Source organism: Diceros bicornis, chromosome 3 (genome assembly GCF_020826845.1).
Source record: "Diceros bicornis minor isolate mBicDic1 chromosome 3, mDicBic1.mat.cur, whole genome shotgun sequence".
NCBI classification, from domain to species: Eukaryota; Metazoa; Chordata; class Mammalia; order Perissodactyla; family Rhinocerotidae; genus Diceros; species Diceros bicornis.
Window position 1 is genome coordinate 22,891,099 of NC_080742.1, and position 23,646 is coordinate 22,914,744.

Below are 23,646 nucleotides of genomic sequence, written 5' to 3' on the forward strand. Positions count from 1 at the left end.
CTGCCATATGATCCAGCTATTCCACTGCTGGGTATTTATCCAAAGAACTTGAAAACACCAATGCGTAAAGATACATGCACCCCTGTGTTCATTGCAGCATTATTCACAATAGCCAAGACTTGGAAGCAACCTAAATGCCCATCAAGGGACAAATGGATAAAGAAGATGTGGTATACATACACAATGGAATACTACTCCGCCATAAGAAACGATGAAATCCAGCCATTTGTGACAACATGGATGGACATTGAGGGTATTATGCAAAGTGAAATAAGTCAGAGGGAGAAGGTCGAATACCATATGATTTCCTTCATTAAGTAGTAGATAATAACAACAATAAACAAACACATAGAGACAGAGATTGGATTGACAGTTACCAGAGGGGAAGGGGAGAGGGAGGAGGGCGAAAGGGATAATTCTGCACATGTGTGTGGTGATGGGTTGTAATTAGTATTTGGGTGATGAACATGATGTAATCTATGCAGAAACAGAAGTATAATGATGTACACTTGAAATTTATACAATGTTATAAACCAATGTTACTGCAATAAACAAAAAAAAAATATATAATATAATATAATATAATATAATATAATATAATATAATATAATATAATATAATATATATGAGAGAGAGAGAGAGGCAAGTATACTTATAATCACAAGAATACATTATAAACTATTAATCCAAAATCTTATTGCTGTCTTTTTTTCCTTCCAGCCTTCCCTTCAAAAGTTGATCTTTTTCACAATTGAAAAGCCACTAAAAACAAATACATTTTTAAAATGTTAAGATGAGAACTGCATTCATTGACAAGGTACAGATTCTCATATTGCTCAGTGTGCATATAGTGATGTTTTGAAATTAAGGCAGAGCGAAAGTACTAAAAAATTTTTCATGGTTTGAGGTATTAAGAAATGATGTTCACATGTCTATTTGGTGGTTTATGTGATGTCAAATGGATGTTCACTGTCAGGGAGAATCTTCAAGTGATATATAAACTTTGGCTTACTTTGTTGTTCTGTGAGGATTACAACTCTCCCAGACGGAAAAATGTGTTAAAGTATATATTTCCACATTTCTAAATCTATATTTTTTTCTTCAACTACCAAATATTTTAAGAACTTCTATGTATCACAAAGATAGAAGCTGACTTAGGGGTGCTAACGATATAGCTAATTTATTCCGTATATTGTGAATCTCCCAACAGATGAAATATTTTCAGTAGATAACACCTAAATTATTATCTCTCAGATGATCAACACCTAATAATAGGTGGCTAGACACATTTCTATTTAAAACATGCAATTATACATTTAGATAAGGAATATTAAAAAAATTTTATAAATTTTTCTTTTTATATATATTTATAATAAATAATTTATATAAACATTTCAATTATCCCTATGAACGTGATGTGTCTTCATTTGTATATTTATATTTAATGGAATTAACATCTAGACAAAACACTTTCCAGTCATCTTTTTAAATGCCATCATTTGCTTTGACTTAAATGGTAAATATGATACAGTTTGAATTTATTTAATTTACTTAATAATTAGATAGTTTAATTTAACATTGAATATTTATATTTTAATCTTGAATTGATGGACATTGATATCTTAGATTTCTTCCCAATTGTGTTATAACAACTTTTTTCTGACATGTGATCCGCATCCAAAATTTTCCATGATATAAAAGGAATATTTAAAAGAAGAGTTATCTTCCACACAAATGCATAATGTAGCCAAAGATTTATAGTATGTGAAACTTCATATTACCTAATAACAAAATTAAATCTGATGTTGAAATTACAAAGCTACCTAATTCATTTCACTGCCAGTAAGAAGGATTAGGTACAAATCAATACAAGCAATTAAGAAATTATTCTTAAAGCAAAGATATTAGATAAGATACCTTAGCAATAAGTGGTAATATTTATATTTATCCCTTTTATTTCTTTCCCACTAGACTTAAGTTTGAAATAAAATTACTTTTTGTCACAAAATGTTTGTAACAGTTACGGACGTGAATATTTGGAATATGTACATGTATTTTTGATTACAGCTAAAATTATAGGTTTGCATTTGTAACCAAAAGAAACATTTTAAGTTAAAATTTTTTAAAAGGTAAAAGAGATTAGATAACTAACATCAATTTGAAAAGTGGTTATTGCTTTCTGAAATGTGTTTATTAACCATAATGGAAAAGTTTACTATATGTCTATATATTGTTTATCCAATTTATATATCTACTTATCTAACTCCCTCAATTTCTCTGTAGCAATCAACCTATCGATCTATCATTATTAAAGTGGTAAACCTGGTTTACCGTCCTCTGCCTCCCTGATTTAAAACTTTGTGAAATTTTGTGAAGTCAAATGGAGCATAATGTCAGAAAATAGGAAAAACACAGCTTAGTTTTTTTCTAACATTACAAGTTGTAGAATGTAAAACTTAGACCAAAGTCTGTGACTTTTATTTTTCTTCAATTAATAGAACACTATCTATGTCAGGTTCAATTACAGAGTAGTCCAATATACCGTGACCCAAATAGTCCTCTGATAATACGTAACCAGTGGTTTTAGATGTAAAGGCAAGCATGTTTTAGCTTTAGAGCTCATACTTCTTTTTAGCATTTGGAATATCTATAGAGAAATTTTGCTTCAATTTGTTATCTATGCCATTCCCGCTGCTCCCTTGTTTCATACGCAGGGAAAAATGATACAACCTTTACCTAACAGAAATAGAGCTGATGGCTCTAGTTGTCAGCAGCACTATAGTTTTTGAACAGCATGCATCAAACATTGAATACGTTATTTGAGACAAATATGCTGAAAAATAACATTCCAAACTGATGAATGTTTTATTTAATATATCTATTCGTTTGTTTATTGTTTGCAAACTGTTTGATTCATGTTTATAAACTTTAAAACACATTATAAATAGTTTGTGTTGGATTTTTTTCACATATTCATTTATTTTTTTCAAGAAATTTAGTTCTATGCAATATGAATTACTTGGGTTGAAAGGATATAATGATGACCTAGTATTCCTATTCAAAGAGAAACATTTCTTTTGTTTCTTTTTTCTTTCGTTAATGTTTGTTAAAGAAATGTTAAAAACACTTCTTTTGTTAATGATTAAAAACAAGCTATAATGCAGTGTGAAAAATGCTATAACACAAATGACAAATATGTAAATTTAATAAAATGTGTCTTAAACTTATTGAAACCCATAAAAGTATGTAGGAAGAGAAATGTAGAGAAACTTTCAGAATATGATATATAATATAATGTATGTAATTTATACAAAGCAATTATTTATATATACAGTTTTAGTCTGGGTATAAATTTTTTGCCTACCAAACTCTCCAGAAATTTCTTTGCCATGCATATTACTTCTAATTAGAGCTAATTTCCAAATTGAAGCTGAGGCTTGTTAGGTCTTCTTTCTTGCAACCCCGCAATGAGAACCATATAAACTTTTCAATCAGGATTTACATATATGATTTTTTAATTTAAATTTCTATTTCTTGAGAACTTTAAATATAAAACTGTTTTGCTTTGAAGAAGTCATCTCTTCCTATTGTTTGTCATATGAATTCCTAATCTTTTATATTAGAAGAATTGTTTGCATTGGCAATAATTAGGCTCTACCAAAGGGAGAGTTGAAAGATGGAAGAAACTTGGCGCGTGCTAATTGCCACAAAATGCCCCAAGTTGTTTTTGAATGATTGCATACAGATATATTTTCAATGCAACTTGCAAGCTATTTTTGTCTAAATTGTGCCCACTGCAATATGTAGAGAAAAAGAGGTCTACAAAATATGAACATGAAATATAAAATATGAACCAAAAAAGCTGGTTTGGAAATATACTGCAAGTAACAAGGCCTGCAATTCCATACTGTCTATGAATTCACTGCATAGATCACCACTCAGGTTAATTTCTGGATATCTAATTCCTCAACCCCTCTGTGGCTATCAAACACTATCAAGGAGATTACAAGTTGAAAATAAATAAACACTTAGCGGGGCTAGACAGGTGGTGCAAGCGGTTAAGTGCTCGCGCTCCGCTGTGGAGGCCCGCGCACCCATGCACCGCTTGTCAAGCCATGCTGTGGCAGCGTCCCATATAAAGTAGAGGAAGATGGGCATGGATGTTAGCCCAGAGCCAGTCTTCTTCAGCAAAAAGAGGAGGATTGGCAGATGTTAGCTCAGGGCCAATCTTCCTCACAAAAAAAAAAAAAGAAAGAAAATAAACACTTAGCTTAGGTAGCATTTTCTATTGCCTGTATTTTACCTATCCCTACTTAAACACATGCTCTATTTTAGTTTCTCATGTTCCAGTCTAATGTCTATTATACTCTACTTTTAAGATAAAGTATTTCAAAACATTATACTATAAAAAGTGGTTAAAGGTGAAAGAGAAAGTTGTGAAAAGAGAAGAAACTTCCAAAATACATAGCATTCACCCTGTATAAAGAAAGGTAGTCATACTTTCTTCATATGAATCCTTTTCAAGAGTGTATTATTTGAAGTTTATAAAAGTTAAATAAATGAAAAACAAGAAATAAAAATTCAAAAAAGTTAATCTGTATGGTTCTTATCACTTTACTCTACACTTGAAAATCTCTTTTGTCCCAGAAATACCATGAAAGCTACCTCTTTGAAGTAGGAAATCATATTTCTACAGCAATAAATCAAACTTGAATTTTAAGTATTAGACTCACTTAAATACTTGAACTTATAGCCTAAGTTTCCATATCCTAACTAAAATTTTACCGTGAATTGCATAATAATAAATAGAAACAGATGGAATTTCAAATACCATTTTCATGACATACATTAGGAAACATAAAGCCAATAAATACTGTTTATGTGTCTCTTACATAGTCAGAAGATATTAATAGGTAGTATAACATATAGATAGGGCAAAGTAAATATAGAAAAAATTCTTTTATAAAAAACAAACAAAATTGATCATTTCATGGAAGAACCATGTCAACCCATAGTTTGAAAATCACCTAACGTAAATATGGTGACAGTCAATCAGGTACTAAATAATGCTGTAGGAGTAAAAGTATAATTTAAACATATAAATTAATTCATCAAATACTATTATTAACTCTTTCTCATTCTTTCAATGCCATTGACTTAATTCTCTTTGTATGGTTTTCTTTCCACCAACCTATCTGGTCCAATTTCACAGTCAATGCAGAATTTTTAACATACTTTTCTTAGTCCAATTCAACCCACATTTACTGAACATTATTTAGGCCATATACTTTGCTGGGATTTGGGAGCATAAGAATGTCACCCCATTACTGAATCAATTGCAGTATGGCTGTGGAAAGAGACAATCATAGAAGTTCAGTTTTTTTAATGATAAAGATGTACAGAGAATGATGAGAAAATTGTTCTGGGGGAATTAATGAGTTGAATATTGACGTATGTATAAAAGTTAGCAGGATAAGAGAGGACTGCTGGATGACTGTTTGGACATGGAGGGAACATTTGTGAAGGCATGGAGCTACGAAACATCATCTGATAAAGCAAATTCATGATCTTTGAGGCAAGGAGTCAAGGAACTTAGAGAAAAAGGCATTTCTTGTTGACTTGGGTTATATTCTGTATGTGATAGGAATGCAATGGATATTTTAAGCAGGCCATTGACAGGATCAAGTTTGCATTTTATAAATCCTTCTGCCCCACTCTAGATGATTGGTTTGATTTAGGCAAGACTTCAGGCAAGGAGACAAATTAGGTGGTTATTGAAAGGGACAAGGCATGAAATGATGAGTGCATAAACTTGGTTCATAGATAAAGGTTTAGTGGAGAAATATCAACACCCTATGACTGATTAAAGGGGAATGTAAGAGAAAGAAATCCTGAAATAAGAGCTCTACTTTTGAAATTGTGTTAGTGAATGTGACATAAACTGAGATAAGAAATATTGATGGGAAGATCCAGTGAGAAGATGGCAGTGTAGGCAGACTCTGAACTCACCTCCTCCCACGGACACAACAAATTTACAACTGCTCTTGGAACAATTACCCCTGATAGAGAACTGAAAACTGGATAAAAAGAACTCCCACAACAAGGGGCAGTGCTGACTGAGGTGGAAGAGGCAGAAATTCCTTTCTGGACAGAAAAACATCACCTTCTAGCCATGGTGCCTTATGGCTGGCCAGGAGCAATCCTAAGGTATGAAGCCTTCCCTGGAGGAGTGGAGGATCTGAGTGGGGGAGTGTAAGCACAATAAGCAGCTTTTGGACTCAGCACAACTGAGACAAATGTCACAATATCTGGCTCTGCCAGCTATTAACAATAACGAGGAATACCCCCAGAAAAGCTATCAGACATAAGGGGGAAGAAAAGCCTGCTCTTAAAGGGCCCAAACACAAATTCACTCATTTCAGAAAGCAACTTAAAATCATCAGAAAAAAAGGGTGCACAGTCCTTTGGTGAAACGAGTCTCACTTGATAGGCTGTGGGCACATCTCAATGAGAAGTGAGACCTCCCCAGGCTGGGACCACCTCCCAAGAGACTAAAACGTTGGTTGCAGCCATTACTGTGACCTAGTTCAGGGGTGCTGACAATGATGCTGGCAGACACCATTGGAGTTCTTCCCCTGGCCTGTTAGCCCAGGGTCTGCTCCACCCCCTAGAGCACTAATTTAATCCAGTTCAGCCAGGGCAGGCAGCCCTCCCTAGGGACTGGATCCACCCAACAGCAAGCCCTCAGGCAACATGTGGGCCCCATAGGCAAGGTGCCCAGAAACTGCAGCCAGGTGAGTGGGTCCACCTCTGCGGGGTAGGGTGTGCGGGAGAGGTGGGCCTGCATTAGTGGAGTGTGTGGGGCCTCTGCAGTGGGGCGACTGCATCTGCTTCATTGGGTTGGCACATGTGCACAGGGCAGGACTGTGTGGATGGGTGTGTGGTCCTACGGGTGGTGGTGCTTGTCAGCTGCAGCAGACTTGTGTTTCTCAAACAGCCACATAGGGGATCGGCCCCACCCTCCAAACTCTGAAACAATTGGGTGCTACCATGCCTGGGGCTGGCCCCACACAGCTACAATCCTGAGAGAGCTGACAACAGCTTTGCAGGCCAAAGACCTAAAGCAACTGTAAGCCCCGGAGCCTAGCAACCAGCCATGCTGGGGGCCTATTCACTTAACAGAAAAACTGTAACAGGAATATGCTATTAGACCTTGCAGTCAACCATGCTGGGACTCTTCATGCCCGATAAAGTGACTGAAGGGACCATACCAGCCACACTCAGCTGAACATTACAACCAGCAGGCCAGGCAGACAGCCTAGCCTCCCTGGGCACCTGCAGCAACAGCAACCCCACCACAACATAAGGACACACATAGCCCACACAGGGCCACTCCTGGAACATTTGGAACTGGTGATGAGAGGGAAGCACACTGCTGGGCCTCGTAAGGCATCCTTTGCATAAGGGCACCTCTCTAAGATTGGGAGATATAGCTGACCTACCTAATACATAGATATAAGCACAGAGAAAGAGGCAAAATGAGGAGACAAAGAAATACATTCAAAGTAAGAGAATAGGACAAAACCACAGAAAAAGAAGCAAAAAAAAAACAGAGATAAATAATCTACCTGACAAAGAGTACAAACTAATAGGCATAAGGATGCTCACTGATCTTGGGAGAAGAATGGATGAGCTCACTGAGAACTTCAACAAAGAATTGGAAAATATAAAAAAGAACCAATTAGAAATGAAGAAAAAAATAATGGAAATGAAAAACTCAGTAGAGGGACTCAGTAGCAGAGTAGATGATACAGAGGAACAGATCAGCGAGCTGGACAAAAGATGAGAGGAAATCACCCAAGCTGAACAGATAAAAGAAAAAAGAATTAAAAAGAATGAGGACCATCTAAGGCACCTCTGGGGACAACATCAAGAGCACTAACACCCGTAATATATGTGTCCCAGAAGGAGAAGAGAGAGACAAAGGGGTAGAGAATCTATTTGAAGAAATAATAGATGAAAACTTTCCTAACTTAGGGAAGGAAACAGACATCCAGGTACAGGAAACACAGAGAGCACCAAAAAAGATAAGCCCAAACAAGATAACGTGCCTTGGCCCACACCAAGACACGTTATAATTAAAATGTCAAAAATTAAAGATAAAGAGAGAATCCTAAAAGCTGCAAGAGAAAGGCAACAAGTTACATACAAAGGAAACCCCCTAAGGCTATCAGCTGACTTCTCAGCAAAAACCTTACAGGCTAGAAAGGAGTGGCATGATATATTTAAAGTGTTGAAAGGACAAAAACCTATAGCCAAGAATACTGTACCCAGCAAAGTTACCATTCAGAACGGAAGAAGAGATAAAGAGTTTCTCATGTAAGCAAAAACTAAAGGAGTTTATCACCAAGAAACCAGCCTTACAAGAAATGCTAAGCGACTTATTTAAGTAGAAAAGAGAAGACCACAAATAGGAATAAGAAAATTATCAAAAAAAAAAAAGCAATAAAATCACTGGTAAAGGCAAATATATAGTAAAGGTAGCAGATCAACCACCTATGAAGCTAATATGAAGGTCAAAAGACAAAAGTACCAAAATTACCTATTTCCATGGTAAGAGGGTAATGGATACAAATGCACAAAAAAGACATTAGATGTGATATCAAAAACATAAAATGTAGGAAAGGGGAGTAAAAGAGTAGAACTTTTAGCGAGAGGTCAAACTAAAGAGACCATCAACTTAATATAGATTGCTATATATGTAGGTTATTATATATGAAGCTCATGGTAATCACCAACCAGAAATCTATAATGAAGACACAAAAAATTAAGAGAAAGGAACCCAAACATAATACTAAAGAAAACCATCAAACCACAAGGGAAGAGAGCAGAGAAGAAAGAAACAGAGGACTACTAAAACACTCAGAAAAAAGTAACAAAATGGCAATGACAAGTACATTCTTATCAATAGTTAGTTTAAATTTCAATGGACTAAATGCTCCAATCAAAAGGCATAGGGTGGCTGAATGGATAAAAAAACAAGATCCATATATATGCTACATACAAGAGACACACTTCAGACCTAGACACTCACAGACTGAAAGTAAAGGGATGGAAAAAGATATCCATGCAAATGACAATGAAAACAAAGCTGGGGTAGCAATACCTATATCAGCCAAAATAGACATTAAAACAAAAACTGTCAAAAGAGACAAAGAAGGGCACTACATAATGATCAAGGGAACAATCCAACAAGAGGATATAACACCTGTAAATATCTATGCACCCAACATAGGAGCACCTAAACATATAAAGCAATTATTAACAGACGTAATAGGAGAAATAATAATAAGGGACGTTAACACTTCACTAATGCCAATGGATAGATCATCCAAATGGAAGATCAATAAGGAAACATTGGCCTTAAAGGACACACTAGACCAGATAGACTTAGTAGATATATACAGAACATTCCATCCAAAAACTGAAGAATACACATTCTTTTCAAATGCACATGAAACATTCTCCAGGATAGATCACATATTAGGCCGCAAAACAAGTCTCAATAAATTTAAGAAGATTGAAATAATACCAAGCATCTTTTTTGACCACAATCATATGAAACTAGAAAGCAACTACAGGAAGAAAAGCAGAAAAGCCACAAATATGTGGAGATTAAACAAAATGCTGCTGAAGATCGATTGGGTCAATGAAGAAATCAAAGGAGAAATCAAAGAATACATGGAGACAAATAGAAATGAAACGATGACATGCCAAAATTTATGGGATACAGCAAAAGCATTTCTAAGAGGGAAGAAGTGTATGGCAATACAGGCCTACCTCAACAAACAAGAAAAATCTCAAATAAACAATTGCACCTAAATGAACTGGAAAAAGAAGAACAAACAAAGCCAAAAATCAGTAGAAGGAAGGAAATAATAAAAGTCAGAGCAGAGATAAATGAAATAGAGACTAAAAAAACAATAGAAAAAAATCAATGAAACTAAGAGCTGGTTCTTTGAAAAGAAGCAAAATTGACAAACCTTTAGCTAGACTCATCATGAAAAAAAGAAAGAAGGTTCAAATAAATAAAATCAGAAATGAAAGAGGAGAAATTACAACGGACACCTCAGAAATACAAAAGATTATAAGAGAATATGATGAAAAGCTATATACCAACAAATTGGATAATCTGGAAGAAATGGATAAATTCTTAGAATCTTACAACCTTCCAAAACTGAATCAAGAAGAAATAGAGAATTTGAATAGACCAATCACCAATAAGGAGATTGAAACAGTAATCAAAAACCTCCCAAAAAATAAAAGTCCAGGACCAGATAGCTTCCCTGGTGAATTCTACCAAATGTTCAAGAAGACTTAATGCATATCCTTCTCAAACTCCTCTGAAAAATTGAAGAGGAGGTGAAACTTCCTAACTTAGTCTATGAAGCCAACATACTGATACTAAAACCAGACAGCAACAACACAAAAAAAGAAAATTAGAGGTCCATATCACTGATGAACATTGATCTAAAAATCTTCAACAAAATACTAGCAATTGAAATACAGCAACACATCAAAAACATCATACACCATGATCAAGTGAGATTTACTCCAGGGATGCTGAGATGGTTCAACATCCAGAAATCAATCAATGTGATACACCACAACAAAAAAATGAAGACTAAAAATCACATGATCATCTAAATAGATGCAGAGAAAGCATCTGACAAGATACAGCATCCATTTATGATAAAAATTCTGAAAAAATTGGGTATAGAAGGAAAACACCTCAACATAATAAAGGTCATATACGACAAACCCACAGCTAATATCATTATCAATGGAGAAAAACGGAAAGCTATCCCTCTAAGAACAGGAACCAGACAAGGATGCCCATTTTCACCACTCTTATTTAACATAGTATTGGATGTCCTAGGCAGAGCAGTCAGGCAAAAAAAGAAATAAAAGAGGTCCAGATTGAAAAGGAAGAAGTGAAACTGTCACTATTTGCAGATGACATGATTTTATATATAGAAAACCTAAAGAATCCAACAAAAACTTTTAGAAATAATAAATGAATATGGTAAAGTTGCAGGATACAAAATCAATAATAAAAATCAGTTGTAGGGCCGGCCCCATGGCGTAGCGGTTAAGTATGTGCGCTCCGCTGCTGGCGGCCGGGGTTCAGATCCCGGGCGCACACCAATGCACCGTTTGTCAGGCCATGCTGTGGTGGTGTCCCATATAAAAAGTGGAGGAAGATGGGCACAGATGTTAGCCCAGGGCCAGTCTTCCTCAGCAAAAAGAGGAGGATTTGCAGGGATGATAGTTCAGGGCCAATCTTCCTCACAAAAAAAAAAGTATCTACTGCTTAAGACACCAAAGACTCCCTCAAGGGAGTCTTTTCATATAAACACATGAAAAATTACAAAACAAACAAACAAAAAATCAGTTGCATTTCTATACACTAACAACAAAGTAGCAGAAAAAGAAGTTAAGAACAATCCTATTTACAATTGCAACAAAAAGAATAAAATACCTAGGAATAAATTTAACCAAAGAGATCAAAGACCTGTACACTGAAAACTATAAAACATTGTTGAAAGAAATTGAAGATGACACAAAGAAATAGAACGATATTCTGTGCTCTTGGAATGGAAGAATTAGCATAGTTAAAATGTCCATACTTTCTAAAGCAATCTACAGATTCAGTGCAATCCCTACCAAAGTTCCAATGACATTTTTCACAGGAAGAGAACAGGAAGAATCCTAAAATTTATATGGAACAACAAAAGACCCTGAATAGCCAAAGCAATCCTGATAAAAAAGAACAAAGCTGGAGGTATCACACTCCCTGATTTCAAAATATACTGCAAAGCTGTAGTAACCAAAACAGCATGGTACTGGCACAAAAACAGATGCACAGATCAACGGAACAGAATCAAGAGCCCAGAAATAAACCCACACATCTAGGGACAGCTAATTTTTGACAAGGGAGCCAAGAACATACAATAGAGAAAGGACAGTCTCTCAATTAATGGTGCTGGGAAAACTGGACAGCCACATGCAAAAGAATGAAAGTAGACCATTATCTTATACAATACACAAAAATTAACTTGAAGTGTATTAAAGACTTGAATGTAAGACCTGAAATCATGAAACTTCTAGAAGAAAACATAGGAAGTAGACTCTTTGTCATCAATCTTAGCAACATATTTTCAAGTACCATGGCTGACCAGGCAAGAGAAGTAATAGAAAAAATAAACAAATGGGACTACATCAAACTAAAAAGCTTCTGCACAGCAAAGGAAACCAGCAACAAAATGAAAAGACAGCTTAACAATTGGGAGAAGATATTTGCAAACCATACATCTGATAAGGAGTTAGTCTCCAAAATATATAAAGAACTCATATATCTCAACAACAAAAAACCTAATAACCCAATTAAAAAATGGGCAAAAGATCTGAACAGACATTTCTCCAAAAAAGATATACAGATGGCCAATAGGCACATGAAAAGATGTTCAACATCATTAATTATCAGGGAAATGCAAATCAAAACTACAATGAGATATCACATCATGCCGATCGGAAAGGCTATAATTAACAGGACAGGGAATAACAAGTGTTGGAGAGGATGTGGAGAAGGGAACTTTAGATATTTGCATAAAGATGTATGCATCCCTATGTTCCTTGCAGCATTATTCACAGTAGCCAAGACTTGGAAGCAACCTAGATGCCCATCAAGGGACAAATGGATAAAGTAGATGTGGTATATATACACAATGGAATACTGCTCAGCCATAAAGAAGGATGAAATCTTACCATTTGTGACAACATGGATGGACCTTGAGGGTATTATGCTAAGCGACATAAGTCAGAGAGAGAAAGTCAAATACCTATGATCTCACTCATAGATAGAAGATAAAAAGAACAACAAACAAACACATGGAGACGGAGATTGTATTGGTGGTTACCAGAGGGTAAGAGAGAGAAGCGAAGAGGGCAAAAGGGGTGAATAGACACATGTGTGTGGTGATGGATTGTAATTAGTCTTTGGATGGTTAACATGATATTATCTACACAGAAATCAAAATATAATGATGTACACCTGAAATTTATGTAATGTTATAAACCAACGCTACTGCATAAAAAAAAAAGGAAAATAAATTAAAAAAAAAAAGACTAGAGAATTGGAAAAATATTAATTAAAAAAAACAAATATTGATGGGAAGTATCGTGAACACGGATATTTTGAGTTTCAGCAGCATATGGGATATCCAATTAGAAGTGCCCAGAAACAATAAGCTATATGACTCAGAAACTCTGTAGTCATGTTTATGTGGAATTATATGTATATATGAGATAGAGGATTGGAAGAATAACAGAGAAACAATGCATACATAAAAGAGTGAGAAAGAGAGGAAAGAGACGTGATAGCTCCACTGGTTAACGTCTGGCAACTGAGGTAAAGATTCTCAAAGGAAAGAATTACATGAAGGTACAAAGTTGCATAAGAAACTAGTTAGTGCTTTCATATTTATTATGTCCTATAAAAATCGGTAAGAGTATGCCAAAATAAAACCATTTTGGAGAGAATTTGAAAACAAACAGAAAAAAATGCCTAGGTATCTGAACTTTGACGCAGCAATTCCATTTCCTATTTTCATATTTTTGTGTTGGAAAAAATACAGAGGGATCCATGATAAGGCTGTTTATTTCAGCATTATTTGTAAACATTGAGTTAAAAATAAGAATGAAAAAAGATACTCAAAGGTAACTGTTAATATATACCATGGAACATTCACACTAGAGAGTATATTAAGCAATAAACAGAATGAAGAAAGTCTCTATATACTGCCATGCAGTGATTTCCAGAATATATTGTTAAGTGAAAATAACAAAGTACAAAGAAGTATGTATACTTTTCCACTGCTTATCAAAAGAAAGAGGGTGAGGATTGATTTGAATATATATATATGCACATGCACATATGTACACATACATGCACATACACACATATACACACACTATGAATATATGTGTGAACATATTTGCTTATATTTAAAAGTGAAAGAAAAAATATACATTTAAAAATATTTACCTATTGGGGGAGAGGGAGGAAACCAGATGTAGCATACTGGGACTACACCTGGATTTCCCTGAATAGATCTTGTTTTGTAACTCTGACTTTAAAACGATGTAAATATTTTGCACGATTATAAAATAAAATTTAATTTAGAAAAAGCAATTCTAAAAAATTTGGTGCCTTTCCCGACCAGGCACCCCAGATAGAGATCTGAGGGAGAGGACTCGGCCGCCTTCTGACAGTTTTCCCAGGACCCAGTCTGCAGGCTCCAGGGCAAGTAGGATGTTCCAGCAGGTCTCATCCTGGTCACCAGAAACAGTAGAAAATAAAAATAATTTTCCCTCTACCCTTTATAGTGAGCGCTTGGCTGAGACTCTTTTTCTCTAGGGCATCACCTAGTGGATAAGCTTATCTAGGTTAAAAGTTCTCCTCTGTAGCTACTGTAATTCAAGATTATTTTTGGTAAGGTTAACCTACTTGTTCAGCCTTAAAACAAAATTTTATTAACCTGGACCCAGTTCAGTTTAAGTCGGACCCAATCCACCCCCCTACCCAGTCTGGTTTCTAAGTCAAAACCAGTTCGTCCCTGGGCCCAGTCCGGTTTCTAAGTCGGAACCAGTCCTCTCCAGACCCAATCCAGTTTCTAAGTCAGGATCCAGCCCAACTCCAGCTGATTTCCGGATCCAGGAAAAGAAATGCTCAGATAAAGTCTGAAAGCTCATAACACAAAAGCTGAGGAGCTAGGATCCCGGAGGGACTTACCCATCACCTCCAAAGTCATCAAGAAAGTAGAGAACTCAAGAGGGTCAACAGGTACACACCCTGCTTGCTCGTTGCTCCTGGAGGCTGTCAAGAGTCTCCTTTGGTTCTCTCTTCTGACACCAGGACTGTTAAAAGATAAGCTCAGGTATATTAAAATTTTTAAGTTTATTTGTGCAAAAGTTGATTTGAATCAGGCAGCGTCCGATCTAGCAGATAGAAAACAGTTCCAAGGAGCTAAACAAAATAAAAGACTTTTATAGGCAGAAGGGAGCAGGAACAAGGATGTTATGCTAAGCAAAAAAGCATGTTAGTTATTGCAAGGTTACTTTCCTTTAGGGGATGGCAGGGGTCTATCAGGCATGTTACTTAATTAGTGCTAATCAGGCGATTCCTGATTGATTGATTTAAGATTCCATTTCTGGAAGAGCTGAAACTGTAATTATGTTAAGTCTCAGTTTGCTGATGTGGGATTTAGCATAAGTGACTGCCTTTTGGGCCTGTTGTCTTGTTTTTAACAAAAGATATTTATTGCATTCTGATTCATACAAACTACAAAGAAAAGGAGACATTCAGGAAAACTTGATGGATATTTGGTGATATTTAAGGAATATTGATATTCTTATTTTGGATATGATAACAGTATTGTGATTTTATTTTGGAAAAATGAGAGTATCTTTTTCAGATACTTATTGAAATTCAGATAAAATGATCTAATGTCTGGAATTTTTGTCAATATAACGAATGGGGAGGAGTAGGTAGGGATATATTTGAAATGACATTGGTCATGAGTTGATATTTGTGTGATAAGATGTGTGATGGGTAAATGAGTGTTCATTATACTGTCTTCTCTATTTTAGCCTACTTTGGAAATTTTCCATAATAAAAAATTTAAAATTTTTAAATTAAAAACAATTTTTGAATCATTGAGTGGAATTTCAACATTGAATGAACTTTAACTGAATGGAACTTACCCTAATTAGAATCAACTGGTATATAAGTAAACACTACAGAAATGGGTTGGAAGAAGGATTCAACTCTCTAAAACCATTTAAGAGAAAATATAAAGGATATTTTACTCCTTTATAGATAGCCTGAATTAATTTATCTCTAACTCAAATTCATTTACTCCTAAATAAATTTAAGTGATTTATTTTAAACAATGGGTTATTGATTGCCTTTTTCTAAACTTTCCCTCAGTCTACCAAAAACAATTCCTATTTAGATATAGTTTTAATAATGAATCAATTATCAACAGAGTAGAATGTGTTTTCTTCTTTTAATTAATAAAGAAGTGTTATAATCTTCATTGTGATTAGTTTCAGAGTTAAAAATTTTTTTAAATATATATTAAATGGAAAAATTTTATGTATCAGGACAAACAGTGGATCTTTTCTGTTACAAAATTTATGGTGCCTTTGTGTATATGTATGTGTGTTATTTTGATGCTTATAACTTAATTATAAATGATATTTATATTATTTGGATGTTTTAAATCTCAACTCCAGAATGGTAAAAACATTAATCTTTGCCAAATACAATATATGTAATTAAAAAATTATTTAGGTATTTTATCATATAAGTCTTCAAAATAGTTATAAGAGATAGATGTTGCTTCAGGCTCATATGAAAGTATGTTGTCATGATTACAAATAATGTTCTATATGAGTCTCTGTCCATCGCTAAACATAAGAGTTTTTTGGTTTTAATTATTATTTTAAAAGTTAAGGTTTCTTTCTTTGATAAAAAGTGGACAAGTTCACTCTTTCAATTAGTAGGTAGAAAGCTTGTAAAAAATATGACTGATATTTGCTTTTCTGCAAAATGAGCGTATATTGCAGTTGAAGGATTGAAATAAACCAAACAGCGCCCTAAGTGAATGCAGAGTTGTTATCTTTGAAAAACGATTGCCATACTTCTAGGAAACACATCACCCAAAATGTGATTTCCAAGTAGAAGAACCCAGTAATTTCTCTTGCATTGAGACATAGAACCCCTCAGATTAAAAAAAAAAAAAAGGATGTAGAAGTCATTTAAATAAAGAATGAAATAAAAGTGGATACCTTATTTAGTACTGCTTTGAAACAAATATGTCCCGATAGGCAGCAGTCTATCTACTAATATGCCTCAGCATAAGCTTGTATCTATACATACGCATTCCATACCCTCCTACTCCTGTTGGCAAATTTTCTAATCATTTCACATAAAGTCTTAACTTGTCTTAATAGTTTTTTTTAATAAACAGGTATTTCATATTAGACATTGATTTTCTAGAGGTTAATATTTAACTGCTTATTTTACAGATGAGTTCAATGTTATCCAATGAGGTTAAAAAAAATATATCATTTGGAGAAATTTGTTTGCCCATAACAGAAGAGTGAACTTTCACCACCTTACTTACTGTATTTTACTTAAATACTGGTAGTTTTTGTTTGCATTCTGAAGGCTACTAAATATTTCACTAAACGTAAACATCCATCACTTATTTGCATATAACCTTCTATGTATAAACTATTAAAAACAAGAACTAAGAAATATATTCCTCTCCCCTTGGGTTGCCATTTCAAAAATAAAGGCTTAGACTTCACACGGAAGAAAGAAATATTTATTGACTACTCCTTACATGCCGGACATGGATAAGGTCTTGTGATAAAATGACAAGGAAGCTGAGACTGTTCTCAAGGAGCATACACCCTGGTTGCTAAGTACGAGACGAGTAAATATTTCATTAAAGTAGGCTATAATCAATGCTGAGAAAGCAGGAATCAAAGAAAGTCATGGGAGTGCAGTTCAGTTCCGGCTTCCTGGAAGAAATAAATACCAGCCTGAGACTACGAAGATTAGCAGTAATTAACGCATCACATGTGTTTATGTGATGAGTGGAGGCCTGGGAAAGTTGGAGTTAATTGGGATATGGAGTTGGAGATGAAGGGAAAGAAAAGGCAGAGTGATAAGGGCATATGTGAGAGGTGTTCTGGGTTCAGGGAAATAAGATTTTACCTGAGGGCTGAAACATAAAGTTCAAGAGGGAAAGCATAGCGTGCCCACACTGGAGGGGAGAAGAGCTTCTGCACCAAGCTCATGACTTTTATCCTCCTAAAGACCATGAACAATCACTGAATGGTTCTAAGTAAGGGAATGATGTGATTAAGACTGCATTGTTTATTTGTTAAAACCCCATTCAACTTGGTGAGTTTTTGTGTTTTTTCCAAAGAATGTATTATGATTACAAGAGTGAAAAGTGGGCCACGATATAACAGAAAGTTCAGGGGTTTCAAGTCCTAATAATCCACCCACATTCGGTTAGTTTAAAATTCTGTGAGGTTTTTAGCATTTCAACTCTACAAAATACAGTGACAGATAGTAAACTTGGGGGCAAATAATCCTGTATGCTGGGAACCTTGTGAACACAATACCCAGGAAAAGAATAAATTACAAGAATCATCATTCAACTCCCAATCAATACGGGTCTATGAAGGGACTCTTTCTCCTTTTTATTAGAAGTCTCTCTGAACTAGAAGTTCTTTACCTCATTTTCCGGCATGAGCTTCCCACTCATGTCTCCAGTTAATTTCATCTTTGTCCCTAATGTAACCTTTTCATGACATAGCATTTTCATACCCTCTTCTTCTTAATGTCATCCCATTGACAAACATTTTCTCTTATGCCATGATTAACAAAATGCATGTGCTTGCATGCCTGCGTACACACACACAAATATGCAAATAAATAAAATCCCCAAATACTCTCCTATTTCTTTCCACTTAGTGCTGAATTTTTCAAAGTTATGCTTTATACTTTCTAATTTTTTGCAATCTGATTTTAACCCTCATTATTCTTTACAGAGGACATAGTGAAAAACAGTTTTCTAGATGTAATCCTCCTGTACCTTTCTGTCACCTGTGATGCTCATATTTGCATACTTGAAATCACCTATAACTTTTTCATTTACCTCTCATTTATCACATATGGAATATACCTTCAGAGCTAGTCTCTTAAGATAGAATTTCATAGCTGTTGCAAAGAACTCGCCAAGTTCGCCCGTCCAGTTTGCCAGGATGTCAGAGAGGAACCTTGGTGACAATAGTTGGTTCCAGAAGAAAGGAATTATCTAAGTGATTACCTAAGGAAGATATGAGTGAGGACCTCTTCTCCTGGGCATTTTGGCCAGTGAAGGGGAATAGGAGCTGTGGGAGATCGGAATTGACCACCTCAAAATGTGTCTCTTTGGCATGAGGATTATTTCGGGCTGGTTACTTTTAAGAAACTGCAGAAGGGAAAGAAGCTCTGAAAAATAGAAGTTACCCTTTGTAAGAGACATTTACATTTATAAGGGAAATCTCCATTTGTAAAGTATCTCCCTCTCTGTACCAGGAAGAAGGATGACCTTATCTCTAGAAACTCTTATCAGTGTGGAAGACAAGGACTTGAATCAGCATACTCTTCTTTACCATGCTTTCTGGTAATCTCCCATAGATGACTCCCCCACCCCCAATATCCTCCTTTGTCTTTAGCCAAAGGCGGTATTTAAGGTGAGAACCTCCACCATTTGTCACGATACTCATACTCAGTTTCCCTGGGTCTCTCCCGTGTTTACATGTTATAAAGCTTTGTTTGTTTTTCTCCTGCCATTAGGTCTCATGTCAATTTAATTTGTAGCCCAGCCAGAAAGAACCCAGAGTGGGTAGAGGATAGTCTTCCTCCCCTTCAGAGCAAAACTTTCAGTGATAAAATTACTTGCCAGGTAGATGATCATTAAAATTGTTTTGTTGAGAAATAATTGAATATGATTATATGGCACTTCTCTCTGGAATTAAACAAAAGGGGTGTGTGTGTGTAGTCTCCGTTCACATTATACATCACCTTTTCTCTCTCTTTCTTCTGCTCCCAGTCACTCTTATATTATAGTTTTTGAATTCTCTGGAGGATCTTGCTTTGTCTTTGAAGTCAACCAATTCCCTTATTTCGTATTGTTTAAATAAGATTTTCTTAGAGATTACAGGAAAGGTTTTGGAGCCATGATGATAAGATTTTACCCACCTCCTCAAACTTCCTGAATCTTGCCCTGCAAAGCATCCAAACTCCCCAAGGGAATTAAAAAATAAGAATGCAGGGAAAGTTTGGAATCCAGTTACTTCATTAAGATGAGAGCCAGTATCTAATAATCTGTAATACAATGTTCTCTGATAACACATGACTTGCTGCTACTCTTGTTTTGTTTTAAGGCTTAAGTGGGGACTCCTATGCTGTCCTCCATCCCCCTCCAACCACCACCAAGCCAAATTTCATATCCAGAGATTAAGTGATTAAATTTGCTTTTGCTAACCTTTCCAAAAACACAAGATGTTCTTAGTCCTGTGCTACTGCTAATGTTGACCTTTCCCAACTCTGTGTCTTCAGAGATTCAATGAGAATACATGACCTCTGCCATATAGCTTCCTTCTTAAATCTTGCTGTTTTTTCAATTAATTCCAAAGCCTTGGCTAACATGCAATGTGGTTGTTTTATCAGGAATTAAACTGAAGTCTCTGGGTGAAAACCAGTGACAGGCCTGTTTGAAGAGAGAAGATTCTGTCCTAGATTATCCTTCCCAGCAGTGGCTTAGAGAAGGCAAATATAACCAGAAGCCTTGTTACCAGGTCCACCTAGTGGATGCATACTCTGCTTTGCTTGCTTACTGTAGAGAGAAGGCGGTGCACAGGTGTCGCCTTTGAGCCACAGTAAGATTGCTCATTAGAGAAGAGTCATCATTACAGTCAACCAGTTCACCAAGTCCTATTTGACTGAATGGTAGGGAAAAGTGTAGAAGCACGGAGACATGAGGAATGCGGTCTACTACCTCTAGCTGTTTCACATGCAGTGTGTAAGATGAGAAGGTATATAATCAGGTTGATGGAATTGCCATTTTTGTAGGTCAAATAATATTGAATATTGGTGTTTTCATGTGATTCAATCTCAAGTGGTCACAGGTGGGTTCTATTTGTAGGAATGATTATTGAAATGTAAGAATGGAGTACAGAACCCTCCAGAGAGACAGACTCCAGCTGGTTGGGAGATATAACCTAGTGTGCCCAGAAGCCAGAGATTGGTCTTGTATTCTTGATAGAGACCAGAGAGTGTCTACTGGCTATATGTTTTAAAATATATATATTATATATATAATTTATAAAATTTAAAGATTGTTTTAATGGTGGGACAGAATATAATGACACTGGGATAGGTGAAAAGCAGAAACCTTTGTTACTTGCAGCTCTGAAAGAGAGAAGGCTGCAGGGTAGAGTCACAAAGCAGGTTGCCCAGGAACAGGATAACAGCATGCTGGAGCCGTGGGGGCCAGTTTATGTATGGCAAGGAGGATGGAGTTAACTGGGTTTTGTGGGATCCCTGTGGATTGGCTAATTTGAATAATTTTGCTCATTCAAGCGGGATGAGGGCAATGTCTCTAGTTTTCTGGTACCTGGCCCTAAGGCAATTAGGGCGAGTGCATAGTGGCCCAAAGTGTGAGAACCAGATAAAGGAAGGGTTGGGTGTGGACTGACTTAGCTGCTTAAGAAGGGAAAGTGACTGGCTTCTAGTCAGGGCCTCAAAACTGGGTCAAGACAACATTAAAACAAACAAAACAAACCATATTACACTATGGAAGAAGACAGACACACAGGAAGAGGTAAGTATAATACATAGTGTTTCAAATTACACCAAAAGATACACACAGTACTGGAAAGTAAAGCTCCCACCAAACGAGTTAAGGATGGAGGTAAGTGAAGCCTTGTTGAGGAATTAATTTCGTTCTTGAGTCCTGAAACATGAGAAATTACTTGGACAGGAAAGAAAGGGGTGGGTGAGGGAACATCACTACTGTTAAAAGGAACAGTATGAATTTAGACCAACAGCTGGAAAGAACAATTGGATATTTGGGTATTTTTATTACAAAAAGTGAGATTCCAATGGGATTCATTTGAAACTCAACAACTGCCTGTACCTTCCTTATTCCCCTCTACCCCACCATTCATCCCAGGGAGGCCTGACTGGCCAAAGCTCTGCAACTTTAGAGGACAGGAGGTCGGAGGGCTTGCTTTGGCTTTTTCTTTTTTTTTTTTTTTTGTGAGAAAGATCAGCCCTGAGCTAACATCCACCCTAATCCTCCTCTTTTTGCTGAGGAAGACTGGCTCTGAGCTAACATCTATTGCCAATCCTCCTCCTTTTCTTTCCCCCCAAAGCACCAGTGGATAGTTGTATGTCATAGTTGCACATCCTTCTAGTTGCTGTATGTGGGACATGGCCTCAGCATGGCCAGAAAAGCGGTGCGTCGGTGCGTGCCCGGGATCCGAACCACGGCTGCCAGTAGTGGAGCATGTGCACTTAACCGCTAAGCCACGGGGCAGGCCCTTGCTTTGGCGTTTTCTAATGGACTTCGTGCACCCGTTGAGTTCGCAAAGCACAGAGGCTATACATAGTACATCAGAAAACTCCACGAAGGTGGGAAATAGCAGGGAAATAACTTCTTGGTAGTTTTCTAAGACTTAGAAACCATGTTTGATTGTGAGTTAGCAGCTGGTCAGCCATCATTTGTCCACCTAATTGAGAGTTATGGTATTTTCCGACTCATCTCTATTACTCAAGTAAAACAACAATTTAATAATAATAATAATAAACATTTTACACCTATGGAGTGTTTACTCTGAGCCAAGCCCTAGGCTGTTTTATAATCCTTATCTCTTGTCCTCATATAGCAACTACCCCTCCCTCCACATCTAAGCTGACATTCTCTTCAAATATGTCACTTAGAATTGGCATAAGTAATACTAGATATGTTACATGTATGTTCCTTAAATGAGACAATAATGAGGCTGGACCCTATATTCCCTTGAATTTTAGCACTAACAGTCAATTTTTTCTTCAAAATTTTTTGAGTCATTTAATTTTAGATTGCATTGCAGTCTGAGGTCCTCAAAAAAGTTTAACAGAATAATGTAGTCATGGCCAGACTTAAAGGTAAATGTTTTTGTAAAAAGCTCAAGTGTAGGCAGTCTAACTCAGAGTCTTAACCACTAATGCCTCTATGTGAGACCCATTGCTGCCCATTATCCAGGAGGATAGAGGCTAACTCTCTTACTTCCTTTATGTCCTGCCTCAAATTTGAGGGCTTCCCTCACAATTCTATCTAAAATAGCACTTTCTCTCTCTCTCCAACGACCTTTCACTCTTTACCATCTTACTCGGCTCTATTTTTCCTCAGAGTACTTATTATTACTTGACATAGTTTACAATTACTCGTCTATTGTCTAACGCCCCTCTCAAGTATATCCTCAGTGCTTAGAACAGTGACTGTTGTAGTAAGTACTGAATAAATGCTTGTTGAATATATTAATCAAAATCATACGCTGACTATTTGTAAAATACATTAAGTTTTTGGATATACGTAAAACTGCTAGTAAATGTACAAAACTTGGAGAAAATAAATTTAATAAACTACCAGTTTTAGAACATTCCTCATAATTCCTTAAAAAAAAGTTTATAGGAAAATCATCATAACTTTGATTTCTCCTTTAACTTGCTAAATAGCTTAGTAAATTTCTAGTCATCTGACCTTAAGTGTAGAAATTGTGGCAAGAGCTCCAAAGCCCTTTGGGAAATTGTCTGAATGGTTCTCCTCATGAGATAGATGTCATAAATGAAAAATATTGATAAGTAGAAACCTCTTTTTGAACTCAGCAATTATTGTCTATTACTTAATATTTTTTCCATACCGGTTGGTACAAAATCCTAGAATATTAATAATTGTAACAAGAATGCAA